At 43.8% G+C, this 13,648-nt stretch overlaps 1 protein-coding gene across 4 annotated transcripts in view; it reads right to left on the bottom strand.

The window, feature by feature from the left end:
- Positions 1–13,648, bottom strand: part of Evl (Enah/Vasp-like) — a 130,410-nt gene that overhangs the window by 69,013 nt on the left and 47,749 nt on the right. Inside the window, exon 1 of one of the 4 annotated variants that reach the window (XM_051151298.1) lies at positions 6,838–6,977. The exons of the other annotated variants lie outside the window; for them this stretch is intronic. The gene's annotated coding sequence lies outside the window, so the exon portion shown is untranslated. Of the gene's footprint in view, positions 1–6,837; positions 6,978–13,648 lie in introns of those variants that run through there. 4 annotated transcript variants of the gene reach the window in all.

Below are 13,648 nucleotides of genomic sequence, written 5' to 3'. Positions count from 1 at the left end.
TTTTACCTCAGTATATAAATAATATATTTTAGCTAACAAGTAGCCACGGTTCTATTGAGTATATTGTTTAAAAATTGTTTATTCCTATCATTCAGGTCTGGAGCCCATGGTTTACATATTTGATTTTGACAGATGCCAGTCAAATCTTTCTATACTAGTAGACATAGAAAGCTGGCTGAGCCTTGCTCCGCTGGATGGCCACTCAACTGCACTCCTGTAAGATATTAATGCTACTAGACTTGAGGTTGCCTTTAGACAGCACCTAGACCCAGCTTCTCCAAGCATTTCCCAGGTCCTCGGTGTCTTCAAGGTCTTGGTCTTCACCTAGCTACGAGCTCTAATTACTTAACCTCACTTTTCCTTTTTATTAAAATTTTAAAAAATTAACCTCTTTCATTATGTGTATTTGGGCCATTGATCTAAAAAGTAATTTTAGATGCTGTTGGATTACTTAAAAATCTATCTTTATTTTATATATATATATATATAACTGACCCTTCCTCAGGATCTGTAATGGATGTATTCTAAATACCCAGTAATAACAAAATCCACAGATGTTCAAGTTCCTTGTATAAACTGATAAACTGTTGGCATATAAAGAATACACAAACTCCCATATACTTTAAATCATCTCTAGAATACTTATAAATAACTTAATGCAAATGTCATGTAAATAGTTGATATATTACTTCACTTAGGAAGCAACAACAAAACTCTGTACATATTAGAAACAGATGCAGTTTTAAAATGTGTGTGTGTGCGCGCGCGCGCGCATGCAGTCACATACATGCTACATCGTGCATGCAGAAGTTGGAAGATAGCTCTCAGAAGTGGATTCTATCTTGCCACTTTGTGAGACTCAGGGAGCACATTTAGGTCTTGGGCCTACATGAGAGCACCTCCACCCACTAACCCATCTCAGTGAACCAACAAGACAGTTAGAAGAGTATTGAACACTGGTTTAAGCTGCAGATACACAGTCCACAAGTGGAAGTCAGACACTTCTCTTGTGTAACTTAACAAAACTTTCTAATTCCTCACTCTTTATTTCTTTTATCAGATATCACTCATTTTGCCTATACACAAATGTAATTATTAAATAAATAGTTCCTATTACTTCAAAAGTTTTAAATTATTTTATTGTTAATTATGTGTATGTGTCTGTCACCTGATGCTGGGAATGAACCCCAGTTCTCTGCAAGAGCAACAAGCTTTCTTATCTGCCAAACGAAAATATCCATTCCCCCCTCAATATTGCTACAAACTTAAAAGTGTTTTTTTTTTGTTGTTGTTGTTGTTCTGTTTATTTATTTATTTATTTATTTATTTATTTGGTTTTTTTGAGACAGAGTTTCTCTGTGTAGCCTTGGTTGTTCTGGGCCTGCTTTGTAGACCAGGCTGGTCTCAAACTCATAGCAATCTATCTGCCTTTGCCACCCGAGTGCTGGGATTAAAGGCGTGCGCCACCACCGCCCAGCCTTGTTCTGTTTTTCAAAGAGTGCATTCTGAGGATTTGTTCCTTCTACCCATTTCTTGACAACCACTGACTTGGAGCCTATAGTTTTCCACAGCACACGGCTGTGAACTCCTTCCTGCCATGCCTAGGCGACTCCCTCCTTCCCTACTCTGTCCCCACAGCATCCATGGAGAAGCTTCTGTGGGGCATGGTCTGATGTGGTATATGCTTCAGTAACCTACTAGTTAACTGAGCAACAAGAGCTCTGAGGTGCTGGCAGAGAAAACTGCCTGGAACCACAGTGTGAAAAGCCTGGATACCAAAACCAGAGCACTTGTAGGCCCGAACCCTGTGGAAATCTTGGCAAGCTCTGCACCTTGCTGCCCTAGGCCTGTTTAATGCCCTGCCCTTAATTATACAGCAAGGCAAGTGTAACCAGGAAGGGCTATCGTAGCTCACTTTATAGTTGTCAGGTGGGATGCTGACTGCCAATTAAAACATTATTGCTGGGTGCTGGCCCTCTATAATCAGAAACATGACAGGATAATCACTCACACTAGTATTTCCTATAAACACTCAAACTTAGCTGATGCCTACGGTACACACTCTACACACTGTTTTACACTGTTAGAGAACAGGGGGGGGGGGGCTTTGGGACCATAAAATCCAGAGTTAATCAATGTTTTGTTAGCTTTCAGAGTGTGATTTTTTTCCCCCATGGGACTGGTTTATAGCCACCATTAATTTTTCAAAGTGACTCCTGACCTCCCAAAGAAGTCCTTCCTATCAGAAGGAGCACGTTTTTGAGCATTCATGTATGTAACAATAATGAAGGAAAAGAACCATGAATTTGGAGTGGGTGGGAGCAGTTGAAGGGAGAAAAGATAAGGAAGAACTGATGTAAGTATATTTTAATTAACATTAAAAATAGGCCAGGCAGGTGGCACACACCTTTAATCCCAGCACTTGGGAGGCAGAGGTAGGCGGATCACTACGAATTCCAGGCCAGCCTAGTCTATAAAGCAAGTCTAGGACAGCCAAGGCTACACAGAGAAACCTTGTATCGAAAACAAAACAAAACAAAACAAAACCAAAACAAAACAAAAAGGAAGGAATAGCAAGTGAGCATGTGAACTTGCTGTCGGCTGCTGCAGCCTTCTCACCCCAGCCAGAGGAGGGAGATATTGCTCCACACTGTTCCCACCACAGCAACATATCCTGAGACTGCCAGCATCTGACCAAGTTAACACACAGCAAGGTTTCCTACAGTAACCAGACATGTTTGTCCGGTACTTTTAAGTCCCTTTGCTGTGTGCAACAATGTACTAGGTTAAGGCTTATCAGGCATCAGCCTCCAGTCACAGGTGACTGCTGAGTCCTGAAAATGTGGCAACACTGAATTGAGAAGTGACACTGGTGTAAACCCATACCAAACTTGCACAGAAGCAAAATAATGTAACTTACCAGTGATTTTCTTGCTGGTTATATGTTGAAATCATAATATTTTGAACACAACAGTTTAAATACACACTATTACAATTAACTTGATATTTTTGTTAATGATGCTATTAATTATTGCCATTCCACACGTATTTCCCATCTGGGGCTTGTGTGTTCTAAGGATGCACCACGAGGTCCATATGCCATAGTACATGAGGTCACAGTACATAGTACAGAGGTCAGAGGATAACCTTTGGGAATCAGTTTTCTCCATTCACTATGTAAGTTCCAGGGACCTAACTCAGTGGCAAGTGCCTTAATCTGGTGGGCCATCCCATAGGCTCCAGAGCTTTCCACTTTTAATAGAAAAGCTGTTGTTCCTCCTAGGCATGGAGTTTAAAGGGAACACTTTAAAGGAAACAGAAGTGAGGCCTTTTCTGTTAACAACAGTCATATATATCAGCCACAATGTAACTATTTTTATATACTGTGGCATACTAGATATCAATGGACTGCTACCACAGCACCATGGGTTTACGGTGCCGCTACATTTGATGTATTATTATGCTCACTATGTCATCTATTCTCTTACGCCTACAGTATTATATGCATTGAAAGCTCTTGAGGTTATCTGTGGTCCAAACAAACTGAAAACACATGCAGCAAAGCAATGAAGTGTTGAACAAAAAAGTGAAAGGACAAGGAGGCCTGCAGAAGATCTTACGTTCTGCCGAGACGATGGTTTTCTGAGGAGCAGAAGGAGCCATTTCTTGGTTCCAAAGCTTAAGGAAAAACACAGAGAAAACCGTGACAACAGAGCCAGCCCTAACACTGATCAAGGCAGGGTAAAGGCGGACCACTGGAGGCTGCTGTGAGCCCACAGGAAGAGGCAGATTGGAGGAGGAACCACACAGCAGAGATGAAGCAGGAGGAGGAGGAGCTCAAAAGAGGAGATGATGACCGAAGAGCACGATAGAGAGAAAGCAAGAGAATGAATTCTCGGTAAGGCAGCAGAGCACTAGTAATGTACTGTACACTTAGCTGCTTGCCAAGGTTATCCCAAAGCCAAGATACAGGGCAGAAAGGCACAGAGAACACCAAGACACACAGCAGAGAGAACAGGCAGCAGAGCAGAAGTGTGGCCTCACGAGGCAGTGTATGCAGGCATACTGCACAGTTATTTTCCTGCCTGTGGTTTACCCATCATTTCAGTAAACCCAGTTCTTTTATCTATATTATATATGTGAGCTATTAATTTTATCCAAAGTTTTATTTTTAAGAAAATAATGAAACCTCTACCATATTAGGAAAGCTGCCAGCCTCATGGCTAAACTCTGGAAAGCTCTGATGTCCATTCTAATGTTCTCTTTCCTTTTGAGTCTCATGCTTATTTGGTGGCCTGGCTAATGCCTCTGTTTCCTTCCCAATACCTTTCTCTGCAGAAATCGGCCCCATTCCCTGAGGACTCCAGTCCACCTGTACTGGGAGAGGAAAAGTACATTCAAAAGGATGCAGAGGAAATGCATAAGGAAACAATAGCAGACCTGCCACTGAACTTCTAATCCTTATGAAGTCAAAATATCTTCTTTGGAGCAACACACACACACACACACACACACACACACACACACACACACAGGAAAGATTAAGCTTTGTCACAGGTGGAAGCAGTCTTGGCGGGCTTTACCCTTGGGGCACCCCATGAATACCTTGTGACAGACTGAGTGGAGCCATCCTGGGCCTAGAATTCAGAAAGCAGACCTGGGAACCCCAACTGGGCTATTATTTTTCTAATTGACCCTCAATGGGAGAAGGAGACTGCCCTTCCCATGTGACTCAGGCAGGTGAGGAGGAGAGAACAACAGGTTCAGCCTGGGCTTGAGCGAGTGTGGAGCAGCGAACAGGCTGGACCAGCACGCGGGCCAGAGAGACACCTAAGGACCCGTCCCGTGGAACGGATACCGGAAGGTTCACTCTTTTGTCCCTTTAACCTTTTTTCCTTCTTGTGTAAGCTAGTTGGGTTGTATAATAAAGTTTAATTGTTAAAAAACAGAGCCAACACACACGTACATGGGAGGGAGGGAAAGAAGAGAGAGAATGAAAATTTAGGGGGATACCTAGGATGTACCTTAGACCTTTACAGACAGCTTCCCACTCAACCTATGGCCTCTACTGAGAGTTTAAGGGTCTCTGAAGACTTAGTGTTACACTGTGTGAGTTCTAATATTGCAAGCAGTTTATCACTGAGCAAATAACAAAACCAGCTTAGCGATGGCGAGATGACTCCACCAATAAAGACACTTGCCAACAAACTTGATGATCTAAGCTTGGTCTTTGGGATCCATGTAGTGAGAGAAGAGAACTGACTTTACTACATTGCCCTCTAACTTCCACGTGTGTCATGGCTTGCACCCCCCCCCCGAATAAATAAATAAATAATAAAAAAGAAATAAACTAGTTAATTAAAAAGAAAATTATTCAGGCCTTGACCTTATCTTAGCTCATATCATTAACTTGATAGATTTAGAATCATCTCGAAGACAAGTCCTGGCCAAGCCAGAGGGATTACCTTAATGAGGTTAATTATGGTGGAAAGACACATTCCCTGGGTGGTGTTCCTAGACTTTGAATAAGTAGGAGAAACCAGTGAGCAGTAGCATTCTCACACTCTGCTTCCTGACTGGATACAATGTGACCAGCGGCCCTAAGCACCTGCTGCCATGACTTCCTCAGTGGGCACTATAAACTGAAACAAACCCTTCCTCCCTTAGTCTGTGGCCACAGTGTTGGTGGTACTTGCCATTTTGGCACTCAGGAGGCTGAGGCAAGAGATCTGGAGCTCTAGGCCAGCTGGGTTAGACAATGAGATCATGCCAGAAGGAGAGGTGTGGAGGGGTGATATTAATGTACCCAAGGAGTAAACGCAGTGGAAGCAGGGCCAATCTTGCTCGGGAGGCTACGGCAGCAATCTTGTGACTAAGAACTCTGGCAGCTGAGACTCAATGTTACTAAAACCGAGAGGAGGTGGAGGTCCATCTCACCTGCCAGCTCAGCCCTTGGCTTCTGCTCTTTGGCTGCAGGTCAGAGAATCTACAGCCCAGCAGATCTGTTATGAGAGTTCTGCCCAGACAGGCGCAGGAAATCCAGTGGCCTCAAACTTGTTGCATTTGCTTTGTCCATGCTTAGTAATTATGGTAACTTCTGAGATTTTAGGGGTTTCCTTTTACCTGAAAACTACCCTGTGTGGTCAAAGTATAGTTTTTTGTTTTGTTTTAAGTGGCAGAACTGGCTACTGATGTTTCTTCTTGCTGCCATGTCTACAGCATTCCACCCAGGATGGAGGCCAAAGGAAGAAGCCACCACCACAGCAGAGCCAGCAGAAAAGTGTAGTCCTGTTCTGCTACCAGCCTGCCAACCATGGTCGGGTTCTGGCCCTTCATAGGTTTGTTTCCTCAACTGCCATCAATTTCTAACTTACTGAAAATGGTGTTCATTAAATGGTATTTTAAAAACACAGATCTTGGCTGAGTACAGAAGGCACACTCTTCTGTAACACTAGCATCTAACTGAATGAAGGAAATACACTCATCTACGACACATTGTGCCTGGGAAAGTGCACACAGTACTTCCCCCACCCACTGGAAGCCTCTCAGGAGATGCTGACACCTCTACTTCAAGGAAGTGAAAAGTCAATGCTGTCCTCAAAACATAATCTGTAGAGCACTGCTCCTGCTGTTCTGAGGCTCTTCACCCAGTCAGTGTTTCCTGGGACAACACCCCTGGGGACCTGACACACAAGCTGTACATCATCCCAGCCCAGGATCACAAGACAAGCTCTTAGCAGCGGCTCATCATTTAGAAGTGAGGGCTGAGACGGTGTGGTAAGCACAGAAACAAAGGTGAGGGCGGAGTAGTCTTACAGTTGAGAGAAGGACGCTTACCTTTTCCTGGAGGAGCAGGAAGGGAAGGCAGGCCTCCAGCAGAGTGAGGGTTTGTGCTAGAAAGGTCTTTCTTGTCCTGAGTGACAATCCCTGTGCTGTAGCCGTTTATACTGCTGTGGGGGCAGCCTCACCTCACCACACGGCAACTTTCTCTGAACGCCCCTCTCCCTGGCAGGCAGGCAGCCACCTTCTCTGTGGATCTGCTCTGCTCATGACTGTTGTGTTGCTCTCCTCATTTCACAGGGATTCCAGTCATGTTGGACTAGGGCTCCATCGCTACAACAGCAATTATCCTTGTGTTCTTAAAAGCCCAAATACAGTCAGTCCAATCGGGACTAGGGCTCCAACTTGTGAGTCTGAGGGAACACAATTTAGCCCACACTCACACCACAGAGTACCCTAGTCCTCTGTTAAACACTTAGACAGAATGACAACTTCGAAGGTTGTTGCCATTGTTACTCCCTCTAGAGGTCAGAATACTCCAACTCTGCTTTTCATTTCTCTCCCAGTTTCACATTACTACAGATTCTCTACATTTTAAATGACTGACTCTAACAAGGGAGGGAAAAAGACATTCATATAATGCCAGGAGAAAAAAAAAATCATGGATAAATCTGGCTTAAGTTAGGGGGTAACAACCTAGAAAGGTGCAGTCAAAGCTGCCCTGACATTGCACTTTCCAGGGCCATCACTGACTCCCTCTTCTCTCTTTGAGGGCTTCACAAGGCAGGAAAGACAGCTCCAGGGCTCGTAGTCTTTTGTGAATGGGCCTGGCACACTTCTAATGGTGCTAGTTTGAGTCCCACGGGGGAATGGTGCATGATAGACCTGGCCATAAACCAATTACCACATTAGAAGAATAAACCTCTGCCTGGCCAGGTCTGAGTCATGGATCGTCTCTATTAGGGTTAGAGGCTCACAGGATAAGTTTGGATCACTAAGGACCAAGGACACCAGGTTCTTACAACCCATTTCCTTCTCTCCAAACCAGCTGCTAGACAAATACCTATTTCAGTACCATTCTAAAAAGTGTTGTTTGGGCCAGGCACCATAGCACACGCCTGTAATCCCAGTACTCGGGGTTTCAGAGACAGGCAGATCTCTGTGAGCTCCAGGCCACCCTGGTCTACACAGCGAGTAGAGGACAGGCAAGGCTACACAGAGAAACCCTGTCTCAAAAACAAAACAAACAAACAAAAAATGTTGTTTGTGCAATCGTTAATATATTGGAGTGACCCTAAATTCACATCACTGTCCATGTGTAGAAGGCTAAAGGGTTTAATGACCCAACTAAAACGCTCACATATCTCTGTCAGTAGAAACCGTTCTGGGTGCAAAGGAGCAGCAGGTTTTTCCTTCCGGGTAGTTCTTCACACAGCCAGATTTTATCATGGAAACATTTAGAGTGATTACGTCAACAGGACGATAAGCTAGAAATTCCTTTAAAAAAAAAATAGCAAAAAAAACAAAAAAAAAAAAAACAAAAAAAACAAACAAACAAAAAAAAAAACCAGATGGTCACATCTGAGGGAGTGAGTAGAATAAAATTAAAAAAAAAAAAAAAGCTCAGTACATTACTGAATGAAATTTAACATTTTGGAGTTATCCAAAGAAACACTTTCTGCCAGAAATGTGTCAGAAAAACAAAAAGTAAACTCACTTACAAATCCAAGTGGGGGAGGGCTGGAAAGATGGCTCAGCACTGTCTGCTCTTCCAGAAGTCCTGAGTTCAACTTTCAGCAACCACATGGTGGCTCACAACCATCTATACTGGTATCTGATGCCCTCTTCTGGCATGCAGGTATACATGCAGATAGAGCACTCATACATAAAAATAAATAAGTAAATCTTTTTTAAAAAATAAAAAAGAAAGAAATCCAAAGGGGAAGTGTAATAAAATGAAGTAGGAAACCATGGTCTCTGATTGAACTCCATTAATCTCCTCTTCCCATCCCTCACCCCCACACAAAGCAGAACACTATCTAGAAAGAAATTCAAACTTGGGTGTGGTTGCACACACCTTTGATTCCAGTACTTGGGAGGTAGAGCAGGCACATTTCTGTAAGAAGCCCAGCCTGGTCTACGTATATGTCAAGTTCTAGGACAGCCACAGCACTTAAGTAGCCAAAGTTACTTAATAGAGAGGCCCTGTCTTAAAAGCAAAAACAAAAACTAAAAGAAAGTCTTACTTTAAAAAAAAAAAATCAGCTCTAACATGCCAGTTAGAGAACCTGGTGAGGTAGAGAGCAGAATTCGCTATCTTTCCATTCAACTGCCCCCTCCCCGGCACGCCTTCGGTGCCAGGATCAAACCCGGGGCCTCAAGGTTAGGCAAGTCCTTTTCCACTGAACTGTATCCCAACTCTAACTGTTCCTCTCAGAGCTGGAAGTGATGTGAGTTTGGAAAATAGCAATTTTGAAAAAGATCTTGAGCTTTTCTGTTTATAAAGCACTTTTAATGTAGTCTAAATGATGTATGCACCCCAGGAAAAGCATAAGTGATTTGCTCCAAATTCTATACAATGCAACTCTGAACCCACATTCTGATGGGATATCTGATCTTACATGCTTTGGACTCCTTCCACTTAGGCATTTTGATCTAAGCATATTCTCTCTCTCTCTTTCTCTCTCTCTCTCTCTCTCTCTCTCTCTCTCTCTCTCTCTCTCTTTCTCTCTCTCTCTCTCTCTCTCTCTCTCTCTCTCTCTCTCTCTCTTTCTCTCTCTCTCCTAAATGCTCTTTTATGCTCCATGCTAAGGGTCTCCTTTTCCCACAGCAGTACTCTTGGGTATAAGTTCCAAATTGTTAAACAAAGAGATTTCTTCAGAAGACATATGTAGAAAGCCTAGGAAGCACAATGTCTGTCCTCTGAGGGCTTCTCAGAGCTGTCCTGCCACTGCATACTGTGCTTTCCCCATGAGCTGGTACTTACAATTCCTCTCAACCCGACCACCAGAACTGTTTCCCCAAAAGCCTCCAGAAAGACCTGAGTCACAGCAGCCGAAGGCAGCCCCCGGAATCAAGATGGCCTTGTGTTCAAACACCAGCTGTCTGATGCCAGACAAGCCCTTTAACCAGTATGTGCCTCAGTTCTTTCATAAAATGGATGTGACTGTAACAGCAACTTCCTCAGTCGATTCTTTTGAGGACAGGAGTGAATATGTTTATGAATACAAAGGAGAGAACAGGTTACACTGACCACTGACAAGGTTCAGTAACTGTGTGGGGTCCATTAATTCAACAAAATGTTATGCAAAATGAAGACAGTTGTCATATCTGACAGATTTTTCACTGTTGTGTAAATTAGAATACGAGACAGCTAATGGAAATAGTTAAAAATTAAGCAGGTTTTTGTTGTTGTTGCTTCTATTAAAAGACAAATTCAAATTCTGGCATTGACAGTAACTCAGTGAGAGTCTAAGTCATCTAAGCTGTCTAAGCTTTAGGTACCTGGGAGATAAAGTGACCACATTGTACCAACAATAGAATCCCTGATTTCTACTCATGGACTACTGTGAACAATCAGATGAAGGGCACCCCTGCATTATGTTACCTGTTTGAATACAGAAGAATCAGGAACTATATTTAAATACATAAGAACTTTCAGATGAGAGTCTGAACTTCTAGTTTCAACACTCATGAGTGGAGGTAGGAGGGTCAAGATTTCAAGGCTAGCCTTGGCTATACAGTGAGTTTAAGGTCAACAAATATTTTGTTGATTCCTGAAGCTTTGAAAACCTATCACTACACATTTCCTGCTCTTGGTACTCGGGTAAATTCTGCTTAACTACATGCAGATCTTGCTTATTAAGTTCAGTAGCTTTATCAGACTCCTCGAAGCCTTTCCTGTTTAAAAAATGAGATATTTGGGGCTAGAGAGATGGTTCAGCAGTTAAGAGCGCCACCTGTTCTTCCAGAGGTCCTGAGCTCAATTCCCAGCAACCACATGGTGGCTCACAACCACCTATGATGTGATCTGATGCCCCTCTTCTGCAGATAAAGCACTCACTCATATACAATAAATAAACAAGTCTTTTAAAAAATGAGATACTCAAATGGCAGCACATGTCCCCTCTCCTTACCTTTTTCAATCTGGTCTATAACAATGACTGGCACGTGGCAGGAAATTAAAGAAGAAAAATTAGAACTCAAGTACTGGGAAGCCAACACTCCCCAGCTCTGTCCAAGTGTGCTGCAACACAAGCACATTGGTGTTGTGTCTTCTGGTCGCCCTCTGCCTAGTTAAGAAAAATGAAATAGTAGATTGCAGATTAGGTCCCTTAAGTGTTGTATGGAACGTCAGAAGGAAAGAGAAACACATGGGGCTACAGAGGCTGGAAAAGCATGTGAGGAAGAGCAGCCTGTGCTCTAAAGGGCGTCATCAAGGGTTTAGACAAGAAGCAAGGAAGCATGCCCAGACCCACAGCTAAAGCAGGTCTCCTGGCCGAGCCTCTAAGATGGGTCTTGCCTAGGCAGCCGAGCGTCCAGGCTGGCCTCAAGCTTGCTATCCTGTCTCCGCCTCCCCAGGGCTGGGACTCCAAGTGCACACCAGCAAGCCGCTGTTCAAGCAGTTTTCTGGAGCACAGAAGCTAAATTTCTGCAGCTTAGCTTCAAGAGAAAGGGCAGACAGACCACAAAGGGATTTATGTGCAGAAAACCAGAAGCTGTGCCAGCAATGAACAAAGTTCTGCACTGTAACTTGGGAAGGACTGTCCACAAAGCAACAGGACCCATTCGCCCCATTCTCAGCTGTCTTTGAAGGAAGCTGCCTTTAACTTTCCAGTTATGAGCAAGGATGAGCTGAGCCACACGTTGCTCACACCAGGATGCCCTAGCCCAGAAGCTCAGAACAGTCAACAAGAACTGAATTTTTTTTTTTAAAAGATTTATTTATTTTATGTATGAGTGTTCTATCTGCATGCCAGAAGAGGGCATAAGATCCCAGTACAGATAACAAGAACTGAATTAACTGCCGCCAATGTGCCCACATTTGAAGACACAGGGGAAATTAGGGGCGGAGTCCTTATCTCATGGGGAGATATACTGCTCCTAGGTGTATTTGCCTAGGAATGTGTCCTCTCTCCAGGGAAAGGAATTCTAAGTACCATGCTGGTCTGTCTGTGAGATGGAATCTTATTTAGTATCTATTGTTGGCCTCAAACTTGCAGCAATTCTCCTGTCTCTCAGGAGCTTGAGTGGACTGTGTTTAATCACACCACCCCAATTGGGAACCTGTACAAGGATTCTCAAGTTAAAGTCTCTCCTTAAAGTTCCCTGAAGCGCCTGTGAAGAGAAGACCCACACATCCTACCAAAGCCACAACAACCCGATTTGCTGGAACGGTTCTCATCACTGAATTCTCACTTTGGTTAACCTCCCTTCAATGGAACAGACTCCCCTTGTCACCTACCTGGGGTAGCCCTAACAGGTCAACGGGCATTTGTTTATTATCAAGTTCAGGAGATAATGAGAGATGATACAGAGGCTCAGGGGAGGGTAACACTTGGTGTTGGTCTCTGGCCATGTTACCTTAGCCAGAAAATACCACAGTTCATTTGTCAACAGTAATGGACTTAATCTCAGAGTAGGGAGTCTACATGCCAGCCAAACAAAGTTCCCAGCTCTCGGGTGATTAGTTACACCATATTTGTTTCACTTGACCATAAAGACTTCATTTGCAAACAGGATCATCTTCCAAGGACTGAATTTTAGCATTCTAAATCTCAACTCTTGGTGGGTTGGAAGAGATCAGAAGTGCTGTTCTGTACCATGTGTTGGCCTTTTCCCTCTCTCCAGTGAATTTCAAATCCAGGGCAAGGGTCTGAGAAAATGCCCTGATTCTTTCAGTAAATGAAGACTTACTGGTGTAGTGAGTAAATTCTAAATCCCAGGCACCTTGGCAGAGGCTCCCTATGAGAAGTCTCATTTAGGCGCAATAACTCTCAAAGTAGGTAACAGCCCCATTCAAAGTAAAGGAAATTAAAGCACAGAGAACTTACATCACTTCCCTGGGGTAAAGGATGCCCTCTGCGGGGCACAGATCAGTCACCACAGAGTCACACAACAAAATATGAGAAGTCTGTCCTCAGGCTTTCTTGACCAAAGTCTGGGAGGGTGCACACACATACACACTGCATGCTCCTCAGTCCGCTCCTACACTCAACCAACAGCACAGAATTCTTCCTCAGGATTCCCATCAGCCAACCCCACAGCTCCTGGTCCAGGGGCTCGCTCCATGAGCTCCCTGCCCCTCAGGGGCTGCCGTTCTCCGGAGACATATTCATATTTGCCATTTTCAACTATGCTTTAGTAACTTTTCAGGAAATGCCAGGCAAAGTGGTCACTCTAAGAGCAGAAAGAACCTCCTATCTTCTCTCCTCCAAAATGCTACTCCTGGAGTTTGCACACAATGGGAGCTATATCTAAACTCTCCTAAGTCACTGCCAAGGGCCACGGTATTCTAGAACATGCTGGGCCTCAAACAACATCACCTTTCTGTTCTGTTTTGTTCTGTCCCCCACTACTGCACCTTACACAGAGAGGTCCAGTACCAGAGTTGTTTTAAGAAGTAGCATCTGCTGGGCATGGTGGTGCACACCTGGAATCCCAGCACTTGGAGAGGCAGAGGGAGGTGGATCTCTGTGAGTGTGAGGCCAGTCTGATCTACAAAGTAAGTCCAGGGCGGCCAAGGCTACACAAAGAAACCTAGTCTTGGAAAAAAACCAAACCAAACTAAAAAGTAGCATCTGGGTCAGTTAAGCACTCACTGATTCCCAAACACAGAATGCAAGCAAAGCAATGCTTCCTCACACAC

The sequence above is a fragment of the Acomys russatus genome, chromosome 1 (genome assembly GCF_903995435.1).
Source record: "Acomys russatus chromosome 1, mAcoRus1.1, whole genome shotgun sequence".
In the NCBI taxonomy this organism is placed as follows: Eukaryota; Metazoa; Chordata; class Mammalia; order Rodentia; family Muridae; genus Acomys; species Acomys russatus.
Note: the sequence above shows the minus strand (reverse complement) of the source record. Positions and strands in the feature narration are given on the sequence as shown.